This window comes from Phacochoerus africanus, chromosome 11 (genome assembly GCF_016906955.1).
Source record: "Phacochoerus africanus isolate WHEZ1 chromosome 11, ROS_Pafr_v1, whole genome shotgun sequence".
NCBI lineage: Eukaryota > Metazoa > Chordata > Mammalia > Artiodactyla > Suidae > Phacochoerus > Phacochoerus africanus.
Genome location: NC_062554.1, coordinates 119,008,912 through 119,026,358, shown reverse-complemented (window position 1 = coordinate 119,026,358; position 17,447 = coordinate 119,008,912). Strand labels below are relative to the sequence as shown.

At 46.7% G+C, this 17,447-nt stretch overlaps 1 long non-coding RNA gene across 2 annotated transcripts; it reads left to right on the top strand.

The window, feature by feature from the left end:
- Positions 1 to 5,550: 5,550 nt before the first annotated feature.
- LOC125111032 (uncharacterized) lies at positions 5,551 to 12,133 on the top strand. 2 transcript variants are annotated; one of them, XR_007130808.1, is made up of 5 exons: positions 5,551 to 5,921; positions 6,322 to 6,465; positions 6,879 to 7,772; positions 7,909 to 8,045; positions 11,364 to 12,133. It is a non-coding gene; the product is annotated as an uncharacterized LOC125111032 (long non-coding RNA). The 2 variants fall into 2 exon arrangements; XR_007130807.1 differs by lacking the exon at positions 5,551 to 5,921 and having other exon boundaries at positions 6,043 to 6,465.
- Positions 12,134 to 17,447: the final 5,314 nt, after the last annotated feature.

Below are 17,447 nucleotides of genomic sequence, written 5' to 3'. Positions count from 1 at the left end.
CCTTAACCCACTGAGTGAGGTCAAGGATCAAACCTGCATCTTCATGGATGCTAATCAGATTCGGTTCTGCTGAGACACAATGGGAACTCCTCCTTAAACTCTTTTGATCTGTGTTAGTTTCTCAGTCTTTCCTTGTTTTTCATGGCCTTCTCAGTTTTGAAGAACACTGGTTAATCATTTTGTAGAATGACTCTCAATTTGGGATTGATTGCTATTTTCTTATGGTTAGACTGGCCTTATGCATTTTTTGGAAGAAGTCCACAGAACCAAAGTCCCTTTCTTATCACATCAAATCAGGCGGTAGGTAAAATACCAACACGGCTTATCACTGCTGATGTTAATCTTGAATTCTTGGTTAAGGCGAAATAGGCAGTTTTTCCCACTGTAAAGTTAATTTTTTTTTTCCTTTCCATACTCTATTCTTAGAAATGAGTCACTAGGTTCAGCCTCCACTCAGCCAATAATGCAAGGTAAAATCTAAAAGATATCAAAAGAGAGGTCCAAAGAGATGGCAGTGAAGCATTTAGCTCTTTAAAGAGATGAAAAAAAACCCATGAATGTATCTTCAATAACCTGATAAAAACCAGTTGAGAGGGAGACTCACTTTTCATAACTAGGCCACCAAAGAATTTAAATTCCAAAAGCAAGGGATATTTATATTAAAATTTATTCACAAATGATACCCTACTAAGTGAATTTCCTAGAGGTTTGAAAGAATGATTATGACTTTGAAAACATCTTCCCACAATCTTGACTCTATGAATTAAATGTAAGCCTCACGAACAGGTTTTCATCTGCACTATACACAGCTGTACTTGAATCTCTCCACGTACAGATGACTAGTAACAAAACTAACCTCAAGACATGTGTTGACATGAGAATTAGCTGGTAGAAACCATTGCAAAGCACTGTGGAAATCTTAAGTGCTGTGGAAGGAGGTCAGTAATGGCTCTTGGCTTCCCTCCAGTTGCTCCTGAAAGGGAGAAGGAGTTTGATGACAGTTGAGTGACCATTTAACCTGCTAATCAGGTACCTGGCAGGATGCCTGGCGATAAACAGAAGAAGAAAATGTGCAGAAGACAAAGGGAGGAGCAGCAGAAGAGATCAGACACCAGGCTTCTCATCCGGGGCACCGCAAGCATTTTGAACAGGACAGGTCTTTGTTGAGCAGGACTTACCAGTGTGTTGAGGATACTTGGCATATTCTCTGGCAGAACATTACAGAGACAGAGACTAGGAATCTTTAGGAAACAGTACTGCCAGGGGGTATAGAGGGAGCAGAGTTTGAAGTGCAATTAATGATGAAACTGAAAGATTTAATAAAAAAGGCAGTGATGCTTTAGTATTTGAGTAGATTTCTGCAAGGTAATTCATTTTGCACAGGGATGCCAGACTGTTCTTAAAATTGTGCTTTCATTGCATCATGGCTCTGCTCTGAAGCCTTCAGGGACTCCCTCTGCCTTACAGATGTGGAGCACAGTCTGGATTTGACATTTGTCTTGCTTCCACAGCTCATTTCCAGCACCTTGCCTTCCATTTTCTTATCTGGACTTTTCCAGTTCTGGTGAATAGAACCTGACAAAAGAACCTCGAATAATCCAGAATGACCCCAGATGAGAAATGAACTAATGTTGAAGTCTTTTGTGACTAAAGATTTTAATGAAGCATTTCCAATGGAGCCAACACCCAGGCTTAGTCTTTATTGCTCTGATGTTGGTACTTTTTTTTTTTTGTCTTTTTGCCATTTCTTGGGCCGCTCCCGCGGCATATGGGAGGTTCCCAGGCTAGGGGTCGAATCGGAGCTGTAGCCGCTGGCCTATGCCAGAACCACAGCAACTCCAGATCCGAGCTGCATCTGAGACCTACACCACAGCTCACGGCAACACTGGATCGTTAACCCACTGAGCAAGGGCAGGGATTGAACCCGCAACCTCATGGTCCCTAGTCGGATTCGTTAACCACTGCGCCACGACGGGAACTCCCTGTTGTTGGTACTTTTGGCAAGAGCATCCTCAAGTTGCAGGAGTTATCTTTCCCTTCGCAGTTTCCTAACTTAAAATCACCTTGCCAGTGTTCTGATCACAGTCCTTCTATCTGGACCACAGATATTTGTCCTGTACTGAGTCTTTGCTTCTGTAGTTTCCTCCTTCTCTTCCATCTGGTCTTCTTCTTTGTAGGGGCTGTCATTTCCAGGGGGCTAAACCTCAGTAGTAGATGCTCCAATTAAGCACCAAGATCTTTTGTCACCTGAGAAAATTGTCCATTTGAGGCTTATGGGTCAGAAGTTAGGTGTTTTCTTTGTGATCCTATTTGTATGGTTAACCTTCTATTTAGCGTTGTCTAAAAATTAAGGTATCTGTAATGTTGCCCAGAAAAAAGTATTGTATAAATCCACATATTCTTAGGATTTCTTGCTGATAAATCAAAGCTTGGCTTTCATTTATGATAGCAATCTTGGACTCTTTCATCTGTCTCCTCTCTTCTCTACCTAACCAATCCCTTAGCCTGATGACTGAACCTTCTAAATAGTTCTGAAATGAAAACTGAAACTCTTTCCAATCCGACCAACAGGTGCTTAGTTCAGATTCCTACTCCCTCTTGCTCGTATGATTGCAAGTAATCATGAAATGGTCTCACTTCTAGAATCCCCACTCTCAACGTCCACCCCTGAGAAAACCCTCTTACTTCCACTCAAATCCAACTTTTACCATATTACTCCTCTGCTAGAACTGTTCAATGTTTCCTCTTATGTTTGAGGATAAGGGTTAAAAGACTTTAGCCGTTTCATGGTCTGGTACCTGTTCATTTTCCCAGACTCATTTCCTCCTCCTCCTCCTCAACCTGTGCCCTCTAGGGACGGAAGATGACCACAGTTACAAAATCACACTGTATTTTTTCATGAATATATACCTTGTTTTTTTTTTTTTTTTTTTTTTTTTGCTTCTTAGGGCTGCACCTGCAGCATATGGAATTTTCCATGCTAGGGGTTGAATCGGAGCTAGCAGCTGCTGGCCTACGCCACAGCCATAGCAACTTGGGATCCAAACCGTATCTGTGACACACACCACAACTTGTGGCAATGTCAGATCCTTAGCCCACTGAGTGAGGCCAGGGTCGAACCCGTATCCTCATGGATACTAGTTGGGTTCATTACTACTGAGCCTCAATAGGAACGCCTAGGAATATATGCTTTAAAAAATGCTATTCTTGGGAGTTCCCCAGGGGCATAGCACTTAATTATCCAGGATTGTCATTGCTGTGGCTCAGGTCACTGCTGTGGCACGGATATGATCCCTGGCCAGGGATGCCAGGCTGCATGCCATGGGCACAGCCCCCAAAATGCTCTTCTTTTGTGAATGACTACTTATCCTTCAAGATGCACCTGGAGTTGCCACCTCCTGGCGGCCCTTCCTGATCTACCTGTCTGGGTTGGATGCCCCTTCTCAGTTCTCTGCAAGCTCCCTGTGCTTTTCTCTGCTTTAACACATATCCTACTGCATTGAAGTGAAGGGTCCAGCTGCCTGTCTTCTCCACTTGACTGTGACCTGGAACCTAAATTCTGTCTCTGATTCATCCCTACCTCTACAGCCTCTAGCACAGTGCCTGGCCTAAAACTGATGTTCAGTAGAAGTTTTCCAGAAGGTTGAATTCAACTTTCTCAACTTTCTAAGTGAGAGAGGCCAAAGGAAAGTGTGAAGTGCAGAAATAGCTTGTGAGTTGAGGTGATACTGACAATTCAGACATTTCAGGCCAGAAGACACCTATTTTTACGCTCTCTCAACAAAGGGTTAGACCAGATGATTCCATTTGACCTCTGACCTCTCCCCTGCCGACCTGGGAGAACTGAAGGTAGGCTACTGAGTGAAGCAGGTTTGGGGTCCTGCTAGGGGCTGACTTGGTGTCATCAGGAGAGGGTGAAGGCAGGGCCTGTTACTGAAGCCTCCAGGGAATCGGTCTCCTGCCAGGGTGGGTACTGTTGAGGGCTGTTAGAGTGTGTGTGTGTGTGTGTGTGTGTATGTATGTACCACACATGGGCACATGGTGGTCATGACAACAGGCATGGGGTTTTGAAGAAGCCCCAGGGCAAACAGGGAGCCATCTCAATCAGCCTGATTGTAAGGTGTCTGAGCCTTTGGTGATGGAGGACTTGATTCATTAATTCTAACAGTTCATATTTTCTCCAGCACCGTCTGTGTGCCAGGCAATATTCCAAGTCGTTTGTGTGCACTAACTCATTTCATTTTCACAGCAACCCCAGAAAGCAAGTATTCATTGTCTTCATTCTATTTTATTAATTAATCTTTTTTAGGGTTGCACTGTGGCATATGGAGGTTCCTCGGCTAGGGGTCACATTGGAGCTGTAGCAGCTGGCCTACACCAGAGCCACAGCAACGCCAGATCTGAGTCGCATCTGCAACCTATGTCTTAGCTTGTGGCAAAGCCAGATCCTTAACCCACTGAGTGAGGCCAGGGATTAAACCTGAGTCCTCAGGGACACTATGTTGGGTTCTTAACCCACTGAACACAGGGGACCTGCCTTATTGTCTTCCTTTTAGAGATGAGTAAACCAAGGCTCACAGAATTGAAGTGATGTGCTCAAGATCCCCCAGCTGAGAAATGTCAAGGGCAGCAGCATCCCAGGCAGTATGACTCAGGAGCCCAGGTCCAGGCTAACCTGTCCCAACTATTCCATCCTGCCTGTCGTGGACTGTCATGGGCCAGAGCCAATGCCACTCATTCTCTGGGAGGCCAGTTCTGCAGCTGGTTGTTAGGAATGACAAAGGGGTGTTGATCTTTCAGGAGATGTGGGGACCCCCCAACTCCCGTCAGCTTTGGGGACCCTGGGCAGCTGAGCTGCAGCCCAAGGGGAAGTCTCAATGACAGCATATGCTGACCTGTGATCTGCGAGGCAAAGCTGTAATCATTGGCCAGATCACAGGCTCCCACTGTAACTTCCTGCCCAGTTAGAGGGCAGACAGGAGGCTGGTAGTGAACCCACCTCAAGAGCACCCTTGCGGTGGCACCTGCTGGGGCCGGATGTGGTAGTGGAGCAATACAGCCACAAAAGGGATGCTGAGTGCCAAGAACTGGGCCAGGACCCTACGAATGTTGACTAATTGTCATACTGACCTTGCCAGGTGGATGTTCACCCTGTCCACTGATATGGATGTAGTCTCAGGGAGGCTAAGTGATGTGCCCAAGTTACTGAGCTGAGATTTGAATCCAGTTCTACTTGATTCCAAAGTGCATATTTTTGACCTATGCCCACTGCCCTTCCTATTTAAGGCCTATTTTATTTTCCCCTCCTCTTCCTTCCTTCTTTCTTTCTTTCTTTCTTTCTTTCTTTCTTTCTTTCTTTTTCTTTCTTTCTTTCTTTCTTCTTTCCTTTCTTTTCTTCCTTCGTCTTCTTCCTTCCTTCCTTCTTCCTTTACTTCCTTCCTTCCTTCCTTCCTTCTTTCTTACTTTCCTTCTTTCTTACTTTCTCTTCCTTCCTTCCTTCCTTCCTTCTTCTTTCCCCTTTCTTTCTTCTCTCCTTCCTTCTTCCTCAATCAAATTTCCTTTGGGATCATTGAAGGAGAGCTGTGGCCTGTCTCATGGACGACTCCATGAGAGTATTTTCCCTGGATCTGGGGGTGAGTATCAGATTTGAGGGGATCATGACGTGTCCCGTAAAAAAGTGTAAAGTTCACTTTTAATCCCTAGGCGTCTTCAGTAGGAATTCTCCTTGGGGTCTGACTCTTTCCTTTTTCAGCTTTTTCACATGCTTGGGAAGTCACTGTGTGAGAAGAGATGAGCACACAGAGCTCTGCACTCCCCTGTGGGGCTGGAAGGGCCGGTGGGAGCCACAGCCGGCTGGGGGCCGTGAGCCTGACTGTGCAGACTCTGCTGTCAGTGAGGGCATGGAATCCTGAAGGCAAAGGGTATTCAAGTGTGTGTGTTTTGGGGTTGGAGAGTGAGAGAATCATTATTGTTACGTGAATTATTCTGAAGTCCTATGTGGGGCGGTGGGTGGGGTTGGCGGAGGAGACTGAAGGAGTGGGGACGGTGCATGTGGGGCTGAGATTAGACAGTGGAAGGGGAATGGGAAGCTAGGGACTGATGGGAAAAGCATTAAGATGATACAAAGAAGAAGTAAGAGGTGCTTGATTTGGGGGAGTGGTAGTGCTATGAGATGAGAAAAGTCAAACCTCATAACGGAACTGGGGAAATCAGAAATGGGAGCTCATTTGGGGGAAAGAATGTTAATTTGAAATATTCTAGCATTTTGGATTTTTAGGGGGTGTTTTGAAAAGGGGCTGGTTGGAACTATTTCCAATGCAGAGATCATCCTTGCCTATCAGAGAACTGTAATCTGGGACATGTGAATCTTTTACCCATCTCTTCGAGACACCTGAAGACAGAGCTAAACCTTCTGTTTCCAGTGATCAGGGGCTGGATGAAGCCAGCCTCAGGATAATAAACCAGGTAATTATCTCCATCCTTCCTATGACAATAATGGTGTCGAGGCAGGCAAAAATTCATCAGAGGCACCTTCGCAAGCCCCCGGGGAGACTCGTGATAAAGGGGCTGATTGTCAGAATCCGCCTCTGCAGCATTACACTAGGGTGGTGTAATGATGGCCAAGGGCTACACTGCCTCCAGAGTAAAGACTAGTGGAGATGAAAAGGAGAAAGACACCTCCATCCTCGCACGGTACCCTACCGAGTCTGCGTGGATGGTCCCGGTCAGTAATTAGAAGCAGTGCAATAAATGTTGGAAGAAACTTCTGTAAATATTCTAGAGGACAATGAAATTAGAAGTAATAAGCAGATGGGCTTTTATTCAAGGCAAATCGTGCCAGATGGATTCAGTACCTCCTTTTTTTTTCTTGATAAAAGTACAAAGTTGGTGGATGAAGGGAAAATGGCACTTTTGATGTCATATGTTTGAAGATCGTTAAAACATTTGAGTCTTCCAAGAAGTCTGATTTGCAGAATTGGCTGAGAATGCCTGGAATAGAAGCACACACCTGACAAAAAAGTTGGATAAACGCTGCTAATTGGGCGAGAGAAAGTGCTGGAACACTGAGCTGGCAGACCAGCCTCAGGAGGGGTCTTCCAAGGCACCATAGCACTTTGGGCCTTAAAGATCATTAGCTCCAACCCTCTCAATTAAGGATAAAGAAACTCAACCTAAAGGAGACCATGACTTCACACAACCAGGGCTAGAACAGTTGTAACTTGACACTTTGTTCTGTGGTGTAAGTGCTGGGTCTCCGCTCCACCCAGCATCTCCCTCATCTAGGAAAGGAAATAAATGGGCTCAAGTTCAATTCTGAGAGGATTCTAAAGAGAGATGATATCGTTGCACCCTGTGCAAACAAGGCCTGAGACATACGCCTCCCCGGAGGGGGTGGGCCTCGAATTGGAGGTGATGGTCGAGAAACACCTGGGAAGGTTCATTCCAGGCCATGCTCCCGAGGCCCCTGTGCAGTGTCCAGGCCACTTTCAAGGATATTAACTCACCATGGCCATGAAGGCAATGCTGTCTGTTTTGCGGGTGAGAAAACAACAGAACTCGAGGAGGTTTGGCGATGTGTCCAACTAAGGTCTAGCGTGTCAACGAAGGTCCAAGTGAGCCTGGAACCAAACCACCACGGAAGCTCCCATCCTCCCATTCCCTTACCCAAGTTCGGTGAGGCCCAGACCTGCCTGCACCCTGGTTCTTCCAGAAATCTCCTTTCTTCCTCTGCCGGGCCTTTGCTCAGCTCTTGCTCTTCTGCTGTTCCCCAGGTACCTGGCCTTCCCAGCTTTATTGCATTCTCCCCATTCTTCATCAAAACGTATGGGTCATCTTTCCCATTTCTGCTGAGCTCTGTGCTCAGCCTCCTGTCACCCTAAATGCGAATTTCCATCATTGCCTTTACAGGTGATAATTTCAGCTCCCAAGCATGCTTCCTCATTTGAGAAACAAAACACAGCCGTGATGCCTAGTGTATTGTGACCTATGTGGAGGAGCAGGTGTGACCATCACTGAGTCAGTGCCTAATAAGAAGCAGCCACTGGGTATGTACCCGTGAAGAGGATTGTAGGTTGGGAACTTTCCTCAAGACCCCCTCAATAGTCCTTCCTTTCTTATGCAGAGTAATTTATTTCTTCCAAACTCATATCTGAGCACCCTGACCCTATGCATTCAACAGGGGACCCTGTGGTTACCAGGATTAGTCTTTTGGGTGTGTGGGTGACAGGGCGAATGCGGAGGGAATATTAACAAGTAATTTTGTTTCTTTCACACGTAATTTTTTCCCTGTCAGGGTGTGGAAGAGTTTTTGCAACAGGCAGTTTTTTTTTTTTTTGAAAGAAGAGTGATAAAGGAAAAAAAACAGAAGAAAGCCTGTTAGCATTTCCTTCCCTTGCTGACAGATAGCTCTCTGGCCTTCATTTGTCCAGGTTTTCTGCTCAGTGTGACCCATGGGATGACACTCTTAATACAATTCTTGAACTTACTTTTTTTAACCTTTTTTTTTTTTTTTGATAAAAATTCTCAATGTGTCCTTACTAGGAAGCCCCCTGTTTACCATCGGCTATGAGTTGAATATTTGCGTCTCCTCCATATGCTCAGGTTGAAACCCTACCCCCCAGGGTGATGGTATTTGGAGGCGGGGCCTCAGGGAGGGGATGAGGTCGTGAGGGTGGAGCCTCATCCATTGGGTTAATGCTCTTCTACAAGACATCCCAGAGTGACCCCTCATCCCTCTGCTATGTGAGGCACGGCCAAAAGGCAGCCATCTGCGAACCAGAAAGTGGGTCCTCACCAGATCCCGAATCTGTTGGCACCTTGATCTTAGACTTCCCAGCCTCCGGAACTGTAAGAAATAGATTTCTGTTGTTTACAGGCCATCCAGTCTATGGTACTTTGTTATGGTGGCCTGAAATACCATCTGATGATTATAGTATAATTATTTTCCTTTACTTACCTTACATGGTGGTATAGAGAGGGCACAACAGTAAAAAAAAATGTGCTTTTCCTCCTTCTCCTGAAATGTGAGCTACTGGAAAGTGGAGTGTCTGGGCATCATTTTTTTTGTATTTTTGTACCCCTTCTGCCATGTGGGAACCTTGGTCTTAATCTCTCTGTGCTGCAGTGGGTCATGGGTCTGTTGGATTCAGTGCACTATGACCTGCCTGAGGGCAGGAAGCATCACTTAGTTATCTTTATAGTGCTTGATGTAACAGGAAGGCATTTAGTAAACACTTGGGAATCATACCTCTAAATGTTGCTCAAACGTGTCGTCACACATCCATCACTAGCAAGCATGACTCAGTACAGTGCCAAGTATATGCCTTTCATCATTTAATTTGTTCCTCACAATTCTGCAACATAGCTCTTGTCACTATTAGTGATTTACCTCTTTGGTAGCTGGTAGCAGAGTCAGGAATTGAACTCAGGTCCCTTTACTTTGTTTTATTAATCTGTATTCAGGACCTGTGCTCCTCATTTAATAATGATGCAGTTACAAAGGGCTTTTTTTTTTTTTTTTTTTTGTCTTTCTGTCTTTTCTAGGGCCGCACCTGCAGCATATGGAGGTTCCCAGGCTAGGAGTCTAATCAGAGTTGTAGTCCCCGGCCTATGCCACAGCCACAGCAATGCAAGATCTGAGTCATGTCTTTGACCCACACCACAGCTCATGGCAATGCCAGATCCTTAACCCACTGAGCGAGGCTAGGGATCGAACCTACAACCTCATGGTTCCTAGTCAGATTCGTTAACCACTGAGCCACCATGGGAACTCCGGCTTTGGACTTAAAAAAAAGTTAATTTGGGGGGGGGGGGTCATGCCTGTATCATGCAGATTCTTGGGCCAGGAATCAAACCCAGGACTGGGATTGATCCTGTGTCACAGCACAGATCCTTAACCCACTGAGCCACCAGGAAACTCCCAGCTTTTGATTTTTTAAATGTGACAGTCAAGGGGCTTCTTTGCTTTAAGACACAGTAAGAAGAAGTCACAGATTCTGAAAAGGAAGACGAACTGGCATTCATTGGCAAGGGGGGCGAATCTTGTCCTTGAAAGTTTTCCTCCAGGACTGTCTCTCTAGGGCCTCCCACTCCCTGTGCCTGACCTGATTGACTGTGGCTGGTGGGCAGTTTCAGGGTTTGCCTCACTTCTGGGTTCAGAAGCTCCATCTCTTCCCCTCTGCCAGACCTCCGTGAAGTTACTTAGCCTTATATGTGCCACACCTTGTATTGGCCCCCTGGATACCCTGTGAACAGATGCAGCTTTTCTGCATCTTCTAGGAACTTGCAGCCCAGCCAGGGAGGTGGAGAAGGAGACAAGCAGGTTCTCTGAGGAGGTGATTATAGGGAGCTGCACAAGTACCAGGTCACATCACTCAGCCTGGGGAGCTGGGGGATGCTGGCTGCAGGAAGTGGCCTCTGTGCAGGCACGGCAGGGTGAGTGGTTGGCTGGCCTGGGGTAGGGCACAGGGAACAACCTAGACAAAGCCCTGGAGACCTTAGAGGGCATTTTACATTTAGAAACTAAATTTGGCTTTATTTTCTTTTGATCCAGAGTTGCAATATTTCAGGAAAAAAAAAAATCCATCTCCCCACCATGCCCCAGTTTCACCCAATAAGGCCACGGTACTTATTCTCTGGCTCCAAGATCAAACACTCCATGTCCTTCCTCCACCCCCTCTGGTGGTGTTTGCTGGGGTCCAGGTCTCTCAGGTACCCACTCCTATAAGGAGGTCATTTATAACTGAAATGCTCTATGCCCCACCTGCTTCATATAAAATGCAGCCTCAGAACAAGTTATATTACATCCGAGGGAGTTCCTGTCATGGCTTGGTGGTTAACAAACCTGACTAGCATCCATGAAGACTCAGGTTTGATCCCTGGCCTCTCTCAGTGGGTTAAGGATCCAGCGTTGCCATGAGCTATGGTGTAGGTTGCAGATGCAGCTCAGATCCCATGTTGTTGTGGCTGTGGTGTAGGCTGGCAGCTGCAGCTCCAATTGGACCCCTAGCCTGGGAACCTCCATATGCCACAGGTGCGGCCCTAAAAAGGCAAAAAAAAAAAATTACATCTGAGACCTGTTGGTATACTTATCTGGCATGTATTTTTACTCAGTGACAAGTGGGTGCTTAGAACTAGGCTCTGGTATTCAGTTTAGATGTGTGTGTGTGGGTGTGTGTGTGTGTGTATCAAGCACATAAGGAACATCCCAATTGGCTTTTAGTCAATTATCATGTTTCCTCTTAACCTTCCCATGGCTAATAGTAAGCAAATCCTAAATATTTTTTTCTCTTAAATCTTTCATCGCAATCCCCATTTGAAAGTTCATCTTTCATTCTTTTTTTTTTTCTGTACTTCTTTGATAGGTTTGATTAATGTCTTTAGAAAAAGGATAGTTTTTCTTACCCCATAATTGGCATTACTGCGGAGGGAGCCAGAAGCTAGAGCTGATGGAAGAAACCCTGGGACGGGGTGTCTTCCTCTCCTGTGGGACCTGCAACGCCTCGCAGAGCCAGCAGCAATGCGCAGCCTCACTTGTGCAGAATCGTCCAGTCTGTCCTCTTCCTACCTTTGCAGCTAAAGATAGAACTCCTTCTGTTTTCTCTGATTCGAGGAGCGGTCTCTCCAAACATCCTGCCTGTTGTCCCCAAAGCAGATCCACTCCTCACAGCGTGAAATACTTTTTCTGGTTTTCCTTTTCTTTTTTTCCCATTTTTCTCCCCCAGGTTTTGCAAAGTAACTGTGAAACCACCTCCTGCAGTGGAATGAATCTGCCCAGTGGAATGAATAGCCCAAGGGATATTTTTTTACCCTGAATGACAACAGCTCCTCTAAGAGCGAAGTTTCTCTTTGCAGAGCTATCTTACTGTTATTTGGGACGGATGGACTGTCAGGCTTTTCTGCCAGAAGCAGAAATGCTAATCAAGCCTTGAGCAGGATGGGACCGGGACTCAAACTCCTTAAGGTGGCTGAGACCCACGTGGACGGCGGGTTTTGCTCAATCTCATTTGTGTAGGTCCTTCTGGAGCTGCGGCCTGTAAGAAACTCCGGCCGTCTGGAGAATGTAGTTCTAACCGAGCTCATGGCAGTACATTTTTCACCAAATTACATTAGCATATAAAACCTGGGTTATTGATTTCTTCTTTACTTGTTGTGGTTTCTGGGCAAAGTCCAAGTTTATAGAAGCCAAGAGAATGTACATATACTTGAGAGTTGTCTATTTGTTTTTTTTTGTTGTTGTTCTTGTTCTTATTTGAGAGACCCGGGACATGATCCATGGAGGTGGAATGACTTTGCATTCTTTTTCTTTTTTTTTTTAATCTTTTCTAGGGCTGCACTTGCAGCAGATGGAGGTTCCCCGGCTAGGGGTCAAATCGAAGCTGTAGCCTCTGGCCGACGCCACAGCCACAGCAAGGCCAGATCCTTAACCCACGGAGGGAGGCCAGGGATCCAACCTGCATCCTCATGGCTGCTAGTCAGATTCATTTCTGCTGAATCACGATGGGAACTCCTGACTTTGTAGTCTCATTTTCTCCACCTGACACCCCCACGAGGCAGCACTTGAACCTTCCATGGCACAAGCTTCCGTTTTGAACCCAAACTGAGAGGGAGGAACAGGCAGGTGACCATTTACCGGTGGGTGACGAGAGGTGCTGCCCTTTGTTAAGTACCGAGTGGGTGTCAGGCAGTGATGGCCTTGTACTTACAATATCTCCTCTGGGAGATAATGTCCTCACTTTTGAGATAAGGACATTCAAGCTCAGTGAGGTTAAGTGACTTATTTCGGGTCCCTTAGAACCAAGTGCAAGAATGGTGGCTATTCACTTTGGAAAAACAGTCTGGCAGTTCCTCAGTAGGTTAAACGTAGAGTTACCATAGGACCCAGCAATTCCATTCCTGAGTATGTACGTACCTAAGAGAAGTAAAAATGTATATTCATGGCCATACATGGCAATACAAAGCCTATACACCAGTGTTCACAGCAGCATTGTTCATAATAGCCAAAAAAGTAGAAACAACCCAAATATCCATCAAATAATGAAGGACAAAGAAAGTGTGGCCCATACATAGAGTGGGCTATCCTTTGTCGGTAAAAAGAAACGAAGTATTGATCCATACTGAGCCTGAACTTTAAAAACTTTATGTAAACGAAGTCATTCGCAAAAAACACAGATTCTTGCATGATTCTGTTTATACAAAACGTCCAGCATGTAGAGAAAATAGATCAGTGGCTGCCAGGGGCTGTGTGTAGAGAGCTTGGGGGAAATGGAGAGTGACTGATAACGGTTGCAGAGTTTCACTTTTGGGTGATGAACGAATCCCCCAGAACTGATTCTGTTTGCTTCTAAATTGCTTCTAAATTCTAAATTGGCTTTAAAATGGATTGTGATGATCATTGTACTACTCTGTGAATATTCTAAAGACCATTGGCTTGTATACTTTAGATGGGTGAATGGGTGATAATATCTAAATAAAGGTACAAAAAATTGGTGGCTATTGCCCACTGTGTTTCTAGGGAGAGGCCATACCACTTGGATTGGGGAGTAACCAGAGATCTTTCTAAGAACAGAGGCCCAGGTACCAAACAGCAAGCAGCAGCATCTAGCTTTGAAAGTAAATGCAAAATGCCGGGCCCCGTGCTAAGCACCTCACATACGTTATCGGATTTCATCATCACACTAACCCCATGAGCTTTGTGTTACTTTTGCTCTCATTTTCTAGGAGGAAATTGAGGCTTAGAGAGGCTTAGTAATTTTCTCAAGGTCATGTATCTGTTAGGTGTTACAGCCGCCTCTACTGAATAAAGACCTTGGAAACAACTGTGTTGATCTGTTCAAGTCCCAGCATCATTTGGTAGCGGTTAAGAGAGGAGACTCTGCAGCAGGATGGTCTGGATGTGAAACTGCACCTTCCTCCTGGGTCCTGTGTGCATGTGAGCAAGTTGCTTAAACTCTGTGTTCCAGTTTCTCCCCGGCATAAGGGGATAGTGAAAGTACTGAACCCACAAGGTTGGCGACAGAATGAGATCATGTGTGGGAAGCATCGAGGACAGCGTGTGGCACAGAGAGAGTGCCCAGTACCTGTGAACGCTTATTAAGTCTGGTCTCTGTTGGGCGGTGGGAAGACAGGTGGTGGTTCTGCTCTAGTCTAGCGGGGAAGGCAGCTGTAGACATAATTGAAATCGGGAACAATGGTGAGAGTCAGCAGAAGGCAGAGCAGAAGATCAGAGGCGGAGGGACCAAGGAGGCAAGAGGACCCCTTACTCTTGTGGTCCTAGATCTTTGGTCTTTTAGGCTCTGTTGGGAGAACGTGAACAGCAGCAGGGTTTTCCTCCCTATCCTCTAAGGTTTCAGGCATTTGTAAGAATTATGAAATGTGGTCGGGGAATTTCATGATTGGACTTTTCCTGCCAACTTGGTAAAATTTAACGCTTGAAGGGGTAGAGCAGAGAGAGTAGAAAATGTCTTTGGGCTTCTTGCACAGTTACCATTAGTTAGAGCCTTAGGCTAACACAACAGATCCCTGCTACAGGAACCTTGGGAGTATGTATGTTGGAGTTTAGCTATTTATTGATGAGCATCAACTGTAAGACTTACAAGTAAATGAGTTTTTGTGAATGTAATGGATACAAGTTGAGGGAGCGAGAGGTGGGGGGAATGAATTCAAAACGGAAGACTAGGCTTCCAAATAAGAAGGGGCAGAAGGGAGAAGAAAATAAATGCAGAGACCGTGTAATGCACACACTCCTTGCTTCCCAGCAGTGCATCCTTTGGGTGCATGACAAGCATTCAACAGATATTTGCTCAATCTGAACAGATGGGTGGTTTACATTCTAGTCCTACATTGAGGATGACCTCTGTGACCTCCTCATTCCAGATTTAAGTTGACCCTGTGGGAAATTACTCAGGAAATCAAGCCAGAAGTGAGACCCCCTTTGTCAGGCCTTCCCTCAGAGCAGTCCTCGATCCTTGTGAAGATTGCCCCGGAAGACTTAGAGGGAGATCTGGGAGCCTGCCCTGGTTGCAGCTGAGAATCACCTGGGGAGTTTTTCAAACACCTATCTGCTGGGCTGGCCCTCACCCCAGACCAATCATATTAGGATCTCTGGGGGGTGGAGCCTGGGCCTTGGCAGGTATCGTTTCAAATCCTCCCCAGGTGATTTTCATAGGATTCAGGGGTGAGGAGCAGGGACTAAGGCATCAGTGGATGGGAGGGCTGGTGGTATCTGCCAGAAGTCTGGGTATGCAGTTGGCCAGAGGTAAACCGCAAGTCTCGCCTGAATGAGCGTGGAAGGGTCAGTCACCTTTTAGTTTTCCAGGGTCATTTTCCCAGAGGCCTCTGTGAGCCTGAAGACGTCTCTGGCGGAAGACATCCCAGCCCAAGGAGGATGCTAAGGCTGGCTGCAGAGGAAGGAGGTAAGCTGTAGAAATAGGAATGGGCACTGAACTTTGCACAGCTTCATCTCTATAATACTGAGATTTTCCTTAGCCTGAGAGGCGGTGCCAAGGGAGGGGTGAGAGGGAGGGAAGGGCAGGCCCAGACCTGGTCTCATGCATGGAACCTTGCTGGGCTGGCTCAGCAGGAGGCTGCAGAGTTCTCTGGAGACACTGCTCCCCGCAGCAGCGCTGACTGTGGGCGCCCTGGGACTCTTACTGCCGCTCCCTAATGAGCCCATTAGGATGATCAAAGAGTCACTTGAGAGTTGTTGGGAGCCCCTGGAAGCTTCGTGGAGTGTGTCCGTGACCGTGGGAGCACAGGCATCGTGCCCTGAACCAAACTGCTGAGGGACCATTTGCTTCTCTTTTCAACAGGACTAGGCTCTCCATCAGCCAAACAGCTCTGAGCGCTCCTCTAGTTAGCAAACGGCACCCCAGGAAAGATACCTGGTTTCTAGAGGCGGCGTGTCTCCTTGGAGACCTGAGCTTTCCCTCAGGGAAGGATGTTGTGGGACCCGCGGTACTGAGTTTGGGGTGACTGGGGGAGAACAAAGGCTCGGGGGAGGAAATTTTTCATTGTACTTGAATCAGCATCAACCCTTCTCCAAAATGGGTCTGGGCTCACCCTGGGCTCTGCTTCCTGCTGTCTGCCGCCTTCTCCAGAATCTCTCTGCAGCCCACGCCCCAGGCCCCCTCCTCCCCCGCCCCCACCTCCCTCCAAGGATTCCATCTCAACCATACTCACTTGATGGAATCCGCACAAAAGGCGCATTTATTACTGACAGGCTTCTGTATCTTGCATAGTATGTCCCAAGTAGCCAAGACTATAGCTCTCGAAAGTAGTTTCACAGATTTAAGATGAAGAAACAGTATCCATACAGTTCTGGAGTCAAGGAAGTGTGATAATCAGCCAGTTAAAAAAAAAAAAGACCGTCGGAGAGTGGAATTGTACTCACTAGAGCTGGCTTGGACTTTAGATATGAAACGTTTGATTTATAGATTCTATTTCACTCTGATAGAAAACTCTGCTTACCCTTATTGGAAGGTCGAATGTGTTGGGTGCTTTAGCTAAGGTAGCTGTTAAAATATATTTCGCATTCAAGGAAAGGGGCCCTTGTTATTCACCATGTTCCTATTTTAATTATGATTTTCCTGGCATCATTTTTAACAAGAATAACCTAAGGCCTGCAAGGAATGCGTCCCCTCATCAGTTCTTAAACCTGCCCTCCCCACTCCAACCAGCTGCCCTCGCTCCAGCTCCACAGATGAAATGCGATGGCAGGACTGAGCAATTACCTGGCGGCTCTGAACGGGTAGTGTCAGCAGTCAGTTCGAATAGTTCCATTACAAAAATCCCTTTTTTCCCACCTTCTTCGCCCTAGAGAATGATCACTTTAACTCTTGCTGCTCCCCCCACTTTGTGTGGCAGCCCCTTTTCTTCTTCCTCCCTACTGAGGGTCTTGGCTCCCCCGCCAGCCTAGCCCTCATCTCCACTCCTCTTGGGAGAGGCCTCTTGTTTGTCCTCCCTGCACTGAGTGGAGTCAGGATTGAGCACCCCTACCCCATGAATGCTCCTATCATCTTCCAGGTGTAAGCCCAATCTCCCTTGGCGTCTGAGATTGTGGGCTCGGGCTTCTTGAACTTCCCTCCTGTTGAGACTCTTTGGGGACCATGCTGGCTCCTTGGACATGTGTACACATGCGTTCCTGCCAGCATCCCTCACCGAGGGCTGATGCCTGCCCCTCGTGCAGCCTGAGGGGGGGGCCCTGCTCCCAGACACAGACCTCACAGCCATGGGCACACAAACCCACAGGCTTTCTGAGAACAGCTGTGGCCCTGCTAACTGGGGTCTCCAGGGGACTTCTTCTTCACCAGCAGGGTTGAGCACTTTTTTGTGTCTTGGTTGGAGACAGTCAATCCCATGTTGGGCTGATCCCCCATTGTCGGCCACATCTGTCCCTCCCGGCCATCTGGTGACAGGCCCTAAACATCTCTCCTCAAGGTGGGGCAGGG